This window comes from Neomonachus schauinslandi, chromosome 7 (assembly GCF_002201575.2).
Source record: "Neomonachus schauinslandi chromosome 7, ASM220157v2, whole genome shotgun sequence".
Taxonomy (NCBI): domain Eukaryota; kingdom Metazoa; phylum Chordata; class Mammalia; order Carnivora; family Phocidae; genus Neomonachus; species Neomonachus schauinslandi.
In genome coordinates this window covers 2,468,311-2,484,734 of record NC_058409.1, presented here as the reverse complement: position 1 = coordinate 2,484,734, position 16,424 = coordinate 2,468,311, and the positions used below count along the sequence as shown (strand labels likewise).

The following is a 16,424-nucleotide window of genomic DNA, read 5'->3' as shown; positions in this document are numbered from 1 at the left end:
CTGATCCCATAGGTGGGAAAATAGAAGTCAATAGCAGAAGCAATATGTACAAATATACGAAATACAAACACACTCCTGAACAATCTATGGGTCAAAAATATAATTTGAGATTATATATAATGTATATGTATATATAATATATAATATGATATACATAATGCAGCAAAAGGATTTCTAACAGAATAGTTTCTTGCAATAAAAGTCTACATTAAGGGGCGCCTGGGTGGCTCAGTCAGTTAAACCTCTGTCTTCAGCTCAGGTCATGATCCCATGATCCCAGGGTCCTGGGATCAAGTCCCCCATCTCTGCTCCGCAGAGAGCCTGTTTCTCCCTCTCCCTCTGCTGCTCCCCCTGCTTGTGCTCTCTCTGTCAAATAAATAAATACAATATTTTTTAAAAGCCTACATCAATAAAAAAATAAATATTTCAAATAAATAAATTTATATATCTCAAAAACTAACAAAAGAAGAACATACTAACCCCAAGTTACCAGAAGAAAGAAGAAATAAAAATTACCTCAGAAATAAATGCAATCGGGGTGCCTGGATGGCTCAATCGTTAAGCGTCTGCCTTTGGCTCAGGTCATGACCCCAGGGTCCTGGGATCAAGCCCCGCATCGGGCTCCCTGCTCCACGGGAAACCTGCTTCTCCCTCTCCCACTCCCCCTGCTTGTGTTCCCTCTCTCACTGTGTCTCTCTCTGTCAAATAAATAAAAATCTTAAAAAAAAAAAAGAAAGAAATGCAATCAAGAACACAAATGCAATAGAAAACATCAGTAAACTAACAGCTGGTTTTGAAAAGATAAAATTTTTTTTGTTGTTGTTAGATACACAAGGACAAAAATCAAATAAACAAAATTAAAAATGAAAGAGGAGACATAGCAACAGATAATACAAAATTACAAGGAATCATAAGAAACTTCTATTAACAGTTACTCTACAAAAATTTGTATAACAGAAAAAGAAAAAAAAATTCCTAGAAATATCCAACCTACAAAGATTGAATCATAAAGAAATAAAAAATCTAAATGAAGAAAGAACAGGAAGACTGAAACAGTAATCAAAGAAGAGTAGGGAACACTTGCAAAGAATCTCACCAATCTTACCAGGGAAGCGTTACTGTTAAACCAAGGCCAGAAAATGACACCACAAAAACAAAACTACAGGCAAATATCCCTAATGAAGATAGTTGCAAAAAAGCCTCAATTAAATACTAGCAAACCCAATTCAAGAGCACATTAAAAAGAATCATACACAATGACCAAGTGGGATTTATCCCTGGGATATAAACATGATTCAACATATACAAATCAGTAAACACGATAAACCATATATTTAACAAAATGATATAAAAATCATATGATCATCTCAATAGGTGCAGGAAAAAACATTTGATAAAATGCAACATATTGTCTTGATAAAAACTCTCCAAACATTAGTTATAGAAAAAAAAAAGCAAAACCACATAATAAATCAATACTAAAAATGCTGAAAACTTTGTTTCTCTAAGATCAGAAACAACACAAGAATGATCATCTTAAAATTTCTATTCCGTATAGTACTGAGAGTTCTAGCCAGAACAATTAAGCAAGGAAAAAATAAAAGATATTCAAATCAGAAATAAATAATCTAACTTGCTTCTTTTTACAGATTATATCACCTTGTATCCAGAAAACCACAGAAGACTCTATCAAATAATTGTTAGAACTAATAAACAAACTCAGTAAACTTGCAGGATATAAAATCAATATACAATAATACACTAATGATGAAGTATCAGAAAGAGAAATTAAGAAAATAATCCATTTACAATAATATCTAATGAATAAATACTTAGGAAAAATTTAGTCATGGAGGTGAAAGAGCTCCACACTAAAAGTTATAAGAAATTGATCAACAGAATTTGAAAAAGACACAGATAAATGAAGAGAACCTATGTTCTTTGGTTGTAAGAATTTGTTGTTAAAATTAATTAATATAATATTTAAGTTAAGGATTATTTGTTACAATATTCATCCACCAAAAGCTATATTCAGATTGCATGCAATTCCTTCAAGATTTCAATGCATTCGTCAAAGAAATAGAAAAAAAAAATCCTAAAATTCATAGGGAACACAAAGACTCCTAATATCTAAAGCACTCTGAACAAAAACAAAGCTGGAGGAGTCACAGTCTGAATTAAAAATCAATTATAAAAGAAGTAGCAATCAAAACAATGTAGTACTAGATTTAAAAAATGGACACATAGACAATGAAACCAAACAGAGATCCAAGAAATAAAGCCACAGATATACTTAAAATCAATCATTTACAAGGGTGAAAAGGATACACAAATGGGGAAAAATATTCTCTTCAAAATTGGTGATTGGAAAACTGAATATCCACATGTAAAAGAAAGAAACTAGACTTTTAGCTCACATTACTCATAAAAATTAAATTGAAATGGATTAAAGAATTAATGTAAGATTTGAAACTGTAAAGCTCTTGGAAGAAAACATAGTGAAATACCTCTTCGGCATTTGTCTTGATGACATATTTTTGATACGACAGCAAAGTGCAGGCAACAAAAACAAAACAAAAATAAACAAGTGAGGTTACGTGAACCTAAAAGGATTCTACAAAGTAATGGAAACAACCAAGAAAAGTAAAAGGCAACCTATGGAATAAGAAAACATTTGCAAACCATCAACTAATAAGGGGTTAATATACAAACTATATGAGGAACAAACAAGCTCTATGGAAAAACACAAATAACAACTTTAAAAAAAGACAATTTAAAACAGAAAATATGGCATACCAAAATCTATGGGATACAGCAAAAGTGGTTCTAATGGAATTTAATAGCAACACAGGCTTGTAACAAACAAAAACAATGAATCCCCCCCAAATATATATGTATTTTCTAGTTTCTTTATATGAACAAACAAAGGAAAAAGTTAGTTGAAGGAAATAAATAATGAGGATCTGATTGGAAATAAATACAATAGATAATAAAAAGAAAATAAAGGTCACCTGGCTGGCTAAGTCAGTGGAATGTGTAACTTTTGATCCCAGGTTTGTGCCGCATGTTTGAACCCCATGTTGGGTGTAGAGATTACTTAAAAATAAAATATTTTTTAATAAGAGAAAATACAAAAAAATCAATGAAGCTAAGAGCTGCTTCTTTTATAAGGTAAACAAAATTAACAAACCTTTACCTAGACTCAAGAAGAATAAAAGCATTCCAATAATTAACATCAGGAATGCAAAAGAAAGCACAAATGATGCCACAGAAATACAAAGTATCATAAGAGACTACCAAGAAGATTTATATGCCAATAAATTAGACAACCTAGGAAGATGCATAAATCCCTAGAAATTTACAATCTTCCCTGAATGAATCATGAAGAAATAGAAAATCTGAATTTGCATTTTACTAATAAGGAGATTGAATTAGTAATCAAAAACCTCCCCGCAAACAAAAGTTCAATAGATGGCTTTACTAGTGAATTCTATGAACATTCAAGAATATCTAATAGTTATACTTCTCAAAATCTTCCAAAAACTCAGAGCAGTTGGAATGCTTCCAAGCTCATTTTACAAGGCTAGCATTACCCAGATACCAAAACCTGGCAAGGACACCACAGGAGAAAAAAGAAAAGAAAAGAAAAGAAAAGAAAAGAAAAGAAAAAAATATATGTGAACTATTATTTTATATTATATCATATATGATATATATGATGTATGATATAATATTTTATATATATTATATATATTATTTATATATTTTATATTATATATCACAGATGAACATAGATGCAAATATCCTCAACAAAATACTAGCAAACTGAATTCAAGAGTACATTAAAAGAGTCATAGACCATGTTCAAGTGGTATTTATTCCAGGGAGGCAAGGATGATTCAACATATATAAATCAGTCAATGTGATAGATCACAGTTACAAAATTAAAGATAAAAACCTCTATTTATTATAATTCTCAACAAAGTGTGTATAGAGGAGAAGTACATCAACATAATAGAGGCCATTTATGACAAACCAACTGCTAAAATAAAATGGTGAAGAGCTGAGAGTTTTTACTCTCATATTAGGAACAAGACAAGAATACCCGCAATCCCCACTGTTAGTCAACGCAGCATTAGAAGCCCTAGCTGAAGCAATTAGATTTTTTAAAAAAAAAAACGTAATATAAAAGGCATTGGCAAATCAGCAAGGAGGAAGCAGTGCTATCATTTGCAGATGATATGATAGTATATATATAGAAACTGTGAATGGCTACCAGACTCTGTTAGAACTAATAAATAAGTTCAGTAATGTTACAAGGTATAAAATTAATATATAAAAATCTATTCTGCTTTTTTCAAAGATTTATTTATTTTTTTTTATTTATTTTTTTATATGACAGAGATAGACACAGCGAGAGAGGGAACACAAGCAGGGGGAGTGGAGGGAGAAGCAGGCTTCCTGCGGAGCAGGGAGCCCGATGCGGGGCTCGATCCCAGGACCCTGGGATCATGACCTAAGCCGAAGGCAGACGCTTAACCATCTGAGCCACCCAGGCGCCCCAAAGATTTATTTTTTTGAGAGCAATTGAATGAGCAAGAGATAGAGCCCAAGCCAGGGGAGGGGCAGAGAAGTAGACTCCGTGCTGAGCAGGGAACCTGATGTGGGACTCAATCCCAAGACTCCAGGATCATGACCTGAGCTGAAGGCAAACCCTTAATCCACTGAACCACCCAGGCGGCCTTTATTCTGTTTTTATACAATAATAATGAGCTTTTAGAAAGAGAAATCAAGAAAATCCCATTTGTAAGCATATCAAAATGAATAAAATATCAAGAAATAATTTTTCAAGGAATAAATTTAAGCAAGGAGGTAAAAGACTTGTACATTGGAAACTATAAGATATTGATGTAAATAGATAAATGACGAATGGAAAGAAATTTCATGTTCATAGATTGGTAGAATTGATATTGTTAAAATGCCCATACTACTCAAAGAAATCTACAGGTTAGTACCTCTGGTGAGGCAACAACGAGATTCAGTAAAATCCCTACCAATATGCCAATCACATTTTTCACAGAAAAGTAAAACAAATAATTCTAAAATTTGCATGGAAACACAAAAGACCTCAAATAGGCAAAACAATCTTGAGAAAAAGAAAAAAGTGAGACATATGCACCCTGATTTCAATGTATAATACAAACTATACCGTTCAAATCAGTATGGTATTGACATGAAAACAGACACATAGATCAATGGGACAGAATAGACAACCCAGAAATAAACTCACACATATATGTTTGATTAATTTACACAAAGAGGGCAAGAATATACATTAAGGAAAGGACTGTCTCTTCAGTAAATCATGGTGGGAAAACTGGTCAACTATATGCAAAGTACTAAAACTAGATTGCTAGTTTATATCACACGCAAAAATCAAACTAAAATGTATTAAAGACCTAAATGTAAGACCTTTTTTGTTTTGTTTTATTTAAAACTTATAGAAGAAAACATAGGTAGAATTCTCCTTGACATTGGTCCTAGAGATGCTATTTTGGATATGATTTCAAACGCAAGGGAAACAAAATAAAATATAAACATATGGGGCTGCATCAAACTAAGAAGCTTTCCTGCACAGCAAAAGAAAGCATTAACAACATGGAAAGCAACCTAAGGAATGGAAGGAGATAGTCTCAAAAATATATCTGATGAGGGGTTAATATTCAATGTGTACAAAGAACTCATACAAACTATTAACAAAACAATCTGATTTAAAAATGGTCAATAGAGAGGCACCTGGCTGGCTCAGTTGGTTAAGCATCTACCTTTGGTTCAGGCATAATCTCGGGGTCCTTGGATTTAACCCTGTGCTGGGCTCCCCATTCAGCGGGGAGTCTGCTTGTCCTCCTTCTGCCCTTCGCTCCCTTGTGTGCATGACAAATGTAATAAAATTTCTATTATAGGAGTCCCAGAAGAGGAGAGAGAAAGGGGGGCAGAACATTCATCTGAAGAAATAATAGCTGAAAACTTCCTTAAAGTGGAAAAGGATACAGACATCTAGATTCAGGATGCATAGAGAATTCCCACCAAAATCAACAAAACATATTGTAATCAAGACACATTGTGAATAAATTTGCAAAACATAGCAATTAAAAAAATCTTAAAAGCAGCAAGACAAAAGAGGTCATTAACTTACAAAGGAAGACCCATAACTCTAGCTGCAGATTTTTCAACAGAAACATGGCAAGCCAAAAGGAAGTGGTATGATATATTCAAAGTACTGAATGGGAAAAATCTGCAGCGAAGAATACTGTACACAGGAAGACAGTCATTCAGACTAGAAAGACAAATAAAGAGTTTCCAAGACAAACAAAAACTAAAGAAGTACCTGACAACTAAACCAGCCCTTCAAGAAATAGTAAAGGGGACTCTGAGTGGACAGGAGAGACCAAAAGTGTCAAAGACAATAATAGATCAGAGAAAACCTCCAGAAAAAAAAAATACAAAAGAAGTAATGAAATGGCTATAAATACATATCAATAATGACTTTGAATGTAAATGGATAAAGGCTCCAATCAAAAGACATAGGTTGTCAGAATGGATAATAAAACAAAACCCATGCATATGCTGACTACAAAAGACTAATGTTAGATCCAAAGCCACCTGCAGATAGAGAATGAAAGGATAGAGAAATACTTACCAAGCACCTGGATATCAGAAGAAAGCCAGAGGAGTAACACAGATCTTGGACAATTAGAATTTATATCAAAGAATGTAACCAGAGATAAAGAAGTGTACTATATCATAATAAAGGGGACAATCAACAAGAAGACCTAACAATTGTAACTGTTTATGCACTCAACATGGGAGCAACAAATATATAAAATAATTAATAACATACTTAAGGAACTAATTTAATAATAACAAAATAATAGTAGGGATTATAACACCTAATTTATATTGTGGAGAGATCAGCCACAGATAGATAATAAATAGATGATAGATGATAGATAGATATAGATAGATAGACAGATAATAGATAGATGATAGATGATCAGCCATACAAAAGAATTATTCAGCCATAAATAAAAAATACAATTTTGTCATTTGCAACAACATGGATGGAGCCAGAGAGTATTTTGCTAAATGAAGTAAGTCAAAGACAAATACCATATGATTTCACTCATACGTGGAATTTAATAAACAAAACAAATAAGCAAAGGGAAAAAATAGAGAAAGAAAACAAGAAACAGACTCTTAACTCTAGAGAAACAAACTGATGGTTCCTAGAGTGAGGTTGGAGGGGCAATGGATAAAATAGGTGACGGGGATTAAGGAGTGCACTTAAGATGAGCATTAGGTGATGTATGGAAGTGTTGAATCACTATGCTGTACATCTGACACTAATATAACACTCTATGTCAATTATATTACCTCATTAACATATAGCTGCCATAATAATGATGTGTAAGAACAGTAAATTAACTATGCTTTGTTACATTTACTTTTTTTAAGATTTTATTTATTTATTTATTTATTTATTTATTTATTTATTTATTTATTTATTTATTTGAGAGAGAGTCAGAGAGCATGAGCGGGGGAAGAGCAGAGGAAGAGGGACAAGCAGATTCCAAGCTGAGCATGGAGCCTGATAGAGGGCTGATCCCATGACCCTGAGATCATGACCTGAGCTGAAATCAAGAGTCAGAAGCTCAACCTGCTGCCACTCAGGTGCCCCTTGTTACTTTTACTTTCATATTTAGTTTATCAATAATCATTTAATTGACTTATGAACCTATCAGGAATAAAAATAAGCATAATCGCTCATATAAAACAATTCCATCTTTTTATCTGCCTCTCTGTAGTACGCTGTCTGTGGGATAAGAAGGTTCATTCGTTGACTCCACAAACACCCAGGAGACTCTCCATGCTGCAGCAAGTGAGGTCAGCCTAGTGGCCTTCTCTAACGCTGGTATCTAATGTAAGAGGCAGACCACACACAGTTCCCTGAACAGACAATATGCTCTCAGGCTTTGAAAAATGGGAATAAAATATGCTAAGAATAGAAGGTATAATGGGGAAGGGTTCAGAAAGGCAGGATTTTTTCTCTTTAACAAATGTTTCATCTCACTTTATTTAATCCATCTGAAATAGACTATCTCCCTTCTGTCTCTGACACCAGGATTTTTTCTGCTCTATCCTGAGGAATGCCTGTCTGTCTCAATGCCCCCACCCCTCTCCACACAAACAGTTTCCTCCTGTTCCCTTCATTTCCCTCCCCAGCTGTCCTCTGGGAATATGGCAGCCCATGTCACCCATCAAAGAGTAGCTATTTTCTCCTCCAGAAGCTACACGACACAGGATTCCAACGGGGTAGGTGTCCTCCCTGCTTTTCCTTGGTCCTCCCAAATCATTTATCCCCCTTGTCCTTGCAAACTCTCAGCTACTTTAAAGCAAATTTCTGGATCGGGGCATCACACCATGCCTCTATCATTCTGGAAGCAGTGACATTGAGGCCGATATGCGAATGGTGTGGGCAATGGCTAGGCACCAATGAGGAGGGGCCTCATGGTAGCCTCTGGGGAGCAAGTGAGCCCAGTGTGTTAGGTGTGAAGTAATACATCAACAAGGCTCTGTCCTCGGTGGTATGAAATTGGTAACATTAATGAAGTGAGAGAAGAGGGCCCTTGGGAGACATTAGGGGCTAGGGAAGGAAGAGATGAGTAGGTCACATTCAGGGTGCATAGAGCAAACATAGACTCAGTGCAGCTGTAGATGAAAGCGGATGCTCTGACAGAGCTGCCCAGTTCTATACAAGAAAGAGAAGCAAGGAAGAATGGTCTAAAGAGAGCACGGAAGTCTCCATGGAAGGATATGTTTACATCAACCCCTAGATTTTGGGAGACTTTAAAGGGGTTAGAAATGGTGGGGAAGACTGTTTATGTGGAAGAAAGAATATGAGTGTGGCAAAGATGCAAGAAAGACAATGTCATGCAAATATAATTACTTTAGTTTCAGTGGAAATGGGAACTAGAGATAGGGAGATTTTATGTTGTTGCTTGTTTGTCTGATTATTATTTTTAACGTATATAGAATGGAATGTGCATTCAGTGTAATCGAGCAGATTTTCTGCATGCTCAAAACAGTGTTCCAGATAGAATAAACTAGACTTGACAAAAAGTGTACTCATAGGGGGAGAAACTGGAGGCAGACATTTACTTGAATTATCTTTACAATATTATAATTCTTTGAAATTCTATGTCATAAAAGGATGTGTTATGCATTTTGAATAAAACACACTGGAATTATCCTAGATCCATTATCCAAAAAAATGTATGACCCAATACGAATGCTAAGGAGAGCAAGAACACATCGCGGAAAGGTCTTGCCTTTTCCCTTCCCAAATTATTTTTTTAACAATTTGGTGAGTTACTGTTCATTAATATTCACACATTATTGTGAATAATAAATTGGCTCCTAAATTCCTGGGTTTTATTTCCTGTACAGATCTTCCAGAAAGAATGCAGGACCACACATCATCACCTGTAGATGTAACTCACAGACCAAAGGAGTGAGAAAAGTGTGCTTCCAGTCCCAAAACTCTGCCATTGTCATTGTCTGAAACTGACTTCATCGGCCACACTCTTCTGACTTCAAAAAGAGCTGTGAAGTGTGTGATCATATGTGGACAGTACTGAACCCATACACATCTAGACATTCTACTAACAAAGGATAGAATAGATGCTTTAGAGTCACCATGACGACCATGGACTGTAGCACCATGAGGAGGAATAACCATGGGAGACATTTATGTCAGGAGAGTTGGTAAGAGATGGTGATTTTTATATGGAGGAGTGCAGAGATAAAGAGAAGTTGGGATAACTTTTTTTTTTTTTTTCTGATTTCTGGCTCGGGCTGTTGTAAATGGTGGTACCAATGGTGATACATGCTTCAGGGGACTTTGGCAGTTCATTGTTAGGCATGGTGAGTTTGATGTCACTGTGAGACACTACTCACAGGACTCCCTTAAACTGGCATGGCAGCAACAATGAATAGATGTAAGATCACCATGCAGTGATTCCTTGGTGTATGATTCAGTGTCCTGAAAAATCAAAAGGACAAAAACAAAATTGTTAGTTCATTATAATGTCAATTAGCTAGTATAGAATGAAATTGTGAGCAGCTCAGCAGATTGATTTCATAATAAGGAGCATTGCTTAGCTCTCCACACATGCCTGTGTTTGTGTATATGGGTGAGAAACAAACCACACGCTGTCATTCAGCAAACTGCAATTCCACTTCCCCCAGAGAACCTCATGGACCAATTTCACCAGGCAGAGTACACAATCTGCTTCTGACTCACAACATCAAATTGTATTTCTTTACTCGGTTATATACTCTCATATCCTGAATACTACTCTCTCTTTCTAGAATATAGTAGTTTAAATGCTTATTTAAAATATAAAGTATGTTGGCTAACTGAACATAATGAAAAATTAATAAAAAATAAACCAAAATAATTATAGAAATACTAATACTGCAATTTTAGAAACAATAATAAAAACAACAGTAATAATCCTTGTCCCTATATAACGACTAAGTGCTAAGCTCTGTTCTGCATGTGCATGTATGTACCTGCGTATGTGCATGCATCTGTGTTATATACTGTGTTGTCTCTTAGTCTAGAAATAAACCTTTGATAAAAATTAATTTGATAAAAAAATTGATTTGATAAAAATTCATTTCAGATAAAATTTCATGTCTGATTGATGTGTTGTATAATAAGACAATATAAAATATTTCAAAGGTACTGTATTTGCATTGTATTTTCTTATCTCTTCAAATCATGGAAATTTTTCACTTATATTACTACTCTCTTAATATAATCATTTGGGTCAGTAGCATACCCATTCCTAGGGAAAGTCACACTATCATACATTTATGGTATGCATTTTTCATGTCAACTCCTTTAAATAAGCAATGATTTTATTCCATCCATATTTAGGGAAATCCATTGTTAGACCTCTGCTTCTTCTATGAAATTCCATTACAGTGAATTATCAGCAAAGACCATTTAACTGGAATCAATTGCACACCAACCACGTAAGTCTGGTATTTGAAGACAGTGCTTATAATAGCTATATCATTTTGGTCACTGATATCATACATTTTTTAGAATACATCCAAATATAAAAGTAGCATTATCTTTTAGTATAAATATAAGCATGTATATCAGACTTAATATTCCCAGGATTTCTACATTAAACACCTCAAGATAAATATTACTCAGGAAGTAATGATCTATTATTTTTGTCTTTCATCTTACAGTCAAAATTTTAATATAAAGATGTAATGTAGGAACATACAAATAATTGAATAGATGTGTAGTCTTACTAATTTTATTGAATAGTTTCCTTCTATTTAAATGTAATTTCCCTTCTGTTTAAATTTAAGGAGATATTCTGAATGTTTTATTCATGTACTGAGAGATGTGACTGAAAAATGAAGAGAATATTTCTCAAACCAGTTAAGTCAAATTAGTGCTGTATAATGAATTTTCAAAATCTTGACAAATGTAAAATGGTAAAAAATATTTGCGCATATTGCATTCACTAGGTAAAGTGCATGGAAGCCTTTCTTTTACCTGGGAGGCAAGTTTGGGATATGACTGTGTTTATAGCTAAAGACTTGGTATCTAATGATGACAGCATCTTCTATAATTAGTCTCCAAACTTCTAGAGGTTAGGATGGTGTAAACTGCATGTTACATCTCTTTACTTACATTTAGTATTATTAGACAGAGAATATTTAATGTCACATAGAGAGAAAGAGACTATAACTTTATAAGGGTAGCACAGATTTGGAAGATTTTACAGGATATGTAACATTTGTCTTCCCACTTTTAAACATAGTGTTAGGAAGCTCACCATTAGAGTATACCTCTTTGGATTCAAGAACAGATTTCATTCAACATTCTGGATGGCATAGAAGGTATCATTTTATCTATCATTCTAGCATCATGGAAGGATATTCCAGATGCCTGATTGACCAGTTAGGCAAAGATTCTTAAAAGATGGTTGTACACCTGGGTGGCTTAGTTGGTTAAGCACTGGACTCGATCTCAGCTCAGCTCTTGAACTTCAGGTGCCCCATGGAAGTGGAAAGAAAGTAGCAGAACCTAGAAGATGAAGTAGTTGTTGAATTTATCATGGAGTACTTCTAATATCTGAAGACAAAATGTAGACAAAATATTCTTGTAGAGGCAGCACAAACTCTTTAAAAATGTAAATATAATTGATATATTGTGGACAATTTTGGATATCAGAGTCCATAATCAAAAATACCTTGAACAAACATTTACTGAGAACCTACAATAGGCCAGGGACTACTATGTGATGGGGTTCTGCAGAAAATAGACATTACATATACTTTTGTTTCCTTTTTTTTTTTAAGATTTATTTATTTTAGAGAAAGAGAGACAGGGAAAGGGAGGGAAAGTGTTAAGCAGACTCTGTACCTGTGTGCACAGCCTGACCTGGGGTTTGATCTCATGACCCTGATATGACAACCTGAGGCAAAACCAAGCGCTGGGCATTTAACTGACTGTGTCTCTCAGATGCCCCCACACATCTCAACACTAAAATCGAGTATGGATTTTTGATGAGAATGAGCATAACAATTGAAATCATTAATGGAAAATGGAAAACCAGAATGACAAAATTATTTTTGGCAGTGAGAAAAAGTCAACAACTTTGGATAATGATATATTGAATTTGAGTTGTCAATAATATTCATTGATTTTTTTATTCATAGATTTTAAAGACTAACTTATGATCCACCAGTTCACGGAAGGCATCGATGCCCTTAAATCTCAATCCATGTCCTTACCAAATTTTACTGAGCTGTTGGTCAAACCAGTCAAAACAGCAAGACCTACTTAAACATGTATCTATCTGCAACGTCATTCAAAGGTTAATCTTTTCATATACCTAACGTTATAGCAAAACAGTGGTCACATTCCAGGCCTTCAAAATAGAGTGTAGAGGTTTATTTCATAATGAAGAATCTCAATAATCACTAAAATAAAACAGAATACACATTATTTATATTTGATCAGGGACATATTTGTACATTTGCTTCCCAAAGGGAAAACCAAAACACATTTCATTCAAACTTAAAAGAGTTTTTTTGTTGTTGTTTTTAAGATTCATGGTGCTTGAACTTACAACCCTGAGATCAAGAGTCACATGCTCTACTGACCAAGCCAGACAGGAACCCCAAACTTATGAATAGTTCTTAAAGAAGGCAAATAACATGTTTTATATGTTATTTATTTTTTCATGATTTGCAGCAGTGTTTTCTTAAATTCTCTCTGTGGGTATAAGTATGTATGCATGTATATCTATTTATTGAGGGATAGATCATACATAGTGAATTTGTGCACATATAGTAAAGGGAACACATCTAAACAATTTCATTATTTAGGAAACAATATGATTCTCTATGTAAAGAATTAATGAAATATAATTCAATTTTGAGGAGTTAATAAAACTGGCCCAATTAAAATATATTCTTATTTTAACTGAATAAAATTTTCATTTTTTACATTTAAATGCTGATATTTACAAATTACAGATTAAATTATAAATACAGATTAAGCTAGTTTTTATAGTATACCATTACTGATTATTTTAGAAAGATGTATAAATAATACATTACATTTCATTTTCTTTAAGCTTTATCCAAATAAAAAATGAGACAAAAAATTGAGTTCCATATGCTATTCATTTATTCAGGTATTTAAAGGATATTATTGAGCAACTACTATATACCAGGCATTGTGTAGACATTCAGTTTATACAGAGGGCAAAACAATGATTTCACATTGGGAAGTTTAAGTTCTGATGAGTTAGAATGACCATAAAAAATAAATTTAGTTCATAAGTTTATTGAATATGTAAAAGATGAAAAGTGAGTTGCAAAATACATCAAAGGACAGCACAGTAAGGAGAAATAGGCAAGTCGGGGGTTACTGAGATTTTAAGTACACTGTTCAGGGTAGGTCTCATTTAAAAAGTGACCTTTGACAAAAGATTGAACTGCATTTAAGAATACAAAATTAAGACTACATGGAGCTAACAGCTTTCTCAATAGACCCATATCATCAGTTGATTCAAACAAATAAATGGCCATGTTGTAAACCAAGCCCACTTCCAAAGCTGGTTGAGAGTCTGTTGACTTGAACTGCAAAATATGCATCGCTCTCATTTTATTATGCTTCTAAATGTAAATGAGTTTGAGATTTACGCCACTGCATTTTAGCTCTATTTTTTTCTATTTTAGGAAAAGAGTGGAGTTCATCATGGGGCATGAGAATCACAGTTTCACCAGTGATTTCATTCTTTTAGGACTCTTTTCTTCTTCTCAATCAAGTCTAGTTTTCATGTCCTTTATATTCATCATTTTTATTATGACCTAACAGAAAACACAATCATGATCCTCCTTATCCTCAGGGACTCAAGACTCCATACTCCAATGTATTTCCTGCTCAGCCATCTGTCTTTCATGGACATCTTGCATATTTCCAACATTGTTCCCAAAATGGTCACTGACTTTCTGTCAGGCAGCAGAACTATTTCATTCGCAGGTTGTGGCTTCCAGATATTTCTATCCCTCACCCTCCTGGGTGGTGAGTGCCTTCTCCTGGCGGCAATGGCTTACGATCACTATGTAGCCATCTGTCACCCACCGCACTATCCCATTCTTATGAATGACTATGTCCGCATTCTCATGGCTAGAGGGTCCTGGATTGTTGGGACCATCAACTTCATAGTCCACACAGCTTATGCACTCCAGTTTCCCTTCTGTGGCCCAAGAGCCATTGATCACTTTTTCTGTGAAGTCCCTGCCATGTTGAAGTTGTCCTGTGTGGACACAACACTCTATGAACGAGGAGTTTATGTAAGTGGCTTAATTTTTCTCCTTGTCCCTTCCTCCCTAATCCTTGCTTCTTATGTCCAAATTCTCCTTACTGTTCTTCAAATGAAATCATCAGAAGCACAGAAAAAGTCATTTTCTACCTGGTTCCTTCCACATGATTGTGGTCACAATGTACTATGGGCCATTTATTTTCACATACATGAGACCCAAATCATACCACGCTCCGGGCCAGGACAAATATTTGGCAATATTCTATACCATCCTCACACCCACACTGAACCCTATCATCTACAGTTTTAGGAATAAAGATGTTCTGAAGGCAATGAAAAATATGCTCAAAGTAACTTTCTCCATTAAAGATAGTAATAAAAATGCTTGAAGCATGTGTTTTCTATATCAATATTCAATGCTTAGAGATTATCCATTAGTCATATCTTTAGAAAGAAAATCAAAGTTTCTATCCATCAAGAGTGGAAAGTGGATTTTTCCAAACCTCCAATGAAAATTTAAAAAGTTTTACAGGTATTTGTTTTATAAATACATACATCCAGAAATGTACTGTTCCCTCCCATGAAAAATTCTAAGAACTTATAAAAATTGACTTTTATAATACAATTACGTTATATGGGATCTATCCATATAACTTTTGTAATTCATGAAACAGTAAAATTATAATTCCAAGGTCACAAGCAGTTATCAAAAATTCATAAAAAATTATAGGCAAAATGGGTGCAGGTGTTCAAGAGGTAAAAATTCTAGTTATATGATACATAAGTTAAAAATAAGTAAGTCCTGTGATGTAATTAATGTAGAGCATAGTGACTGTAGTTAACAATGGTCTGTTGTATATAAGAAAGTGGCTGAGAGTGTAGGTTTTAGTAGTTCTCATCATAACAAAATGAATTGTAGCTCTGTGTGGTGACAGATGATAACTAAACTTATTTTGATAATTATTTTATAATATATAGATATATCAAATTTTTATGCAGTACACCTAAGAACAGTAGAATTATATCAATTATACCTCAATAAAACAGAAACATAAACCAATGTATTTTAGTATTTAATAAATCATATAATTATGTATTTTAATATACTAATACATCATGTAACTTATTTGATATACTCAATGCATTAAATATTATTCAGTAAGAATAACATTTATTAAGAGTTATTTAAGAACTAGCATTCAGTTTCTATTAATATGAGTTCTAAATCATGAAAACACTTCCATTTGAAATCCACCATCCCTGTTTTCTTGCACAATGATGTAAACAAATATTGCATGTAAGAACCTCCATACATCAATTGCATCCCTGTCCTATTACCCCTGGATCTTTTTTGTATTGTGAATGTCTGAGTGAGAGGGTAGCCCTCTCACCCCACCTCTGTACAGAGAAAGTGATGTAGAGGGACCAAAAGCAATCCAGCAGGCACAAGCAATTTCTGTTTTTGCTCCCTTTCAAACTTAATTGAGAGGGAAT

General features: G+C 34.2%; 1 pseudogene; it reads left to right on the top strand.

Moving 5' to 3' along the window:
• Positions 1-14,346: 14,346 nt before the first annotated feature.
• Positions 14,347-15,274, top strand: LOC123325314 (annotated as a pseudogene).
• Positions 15,275-16,424: the final 1,150 nt, after the last annotated feature.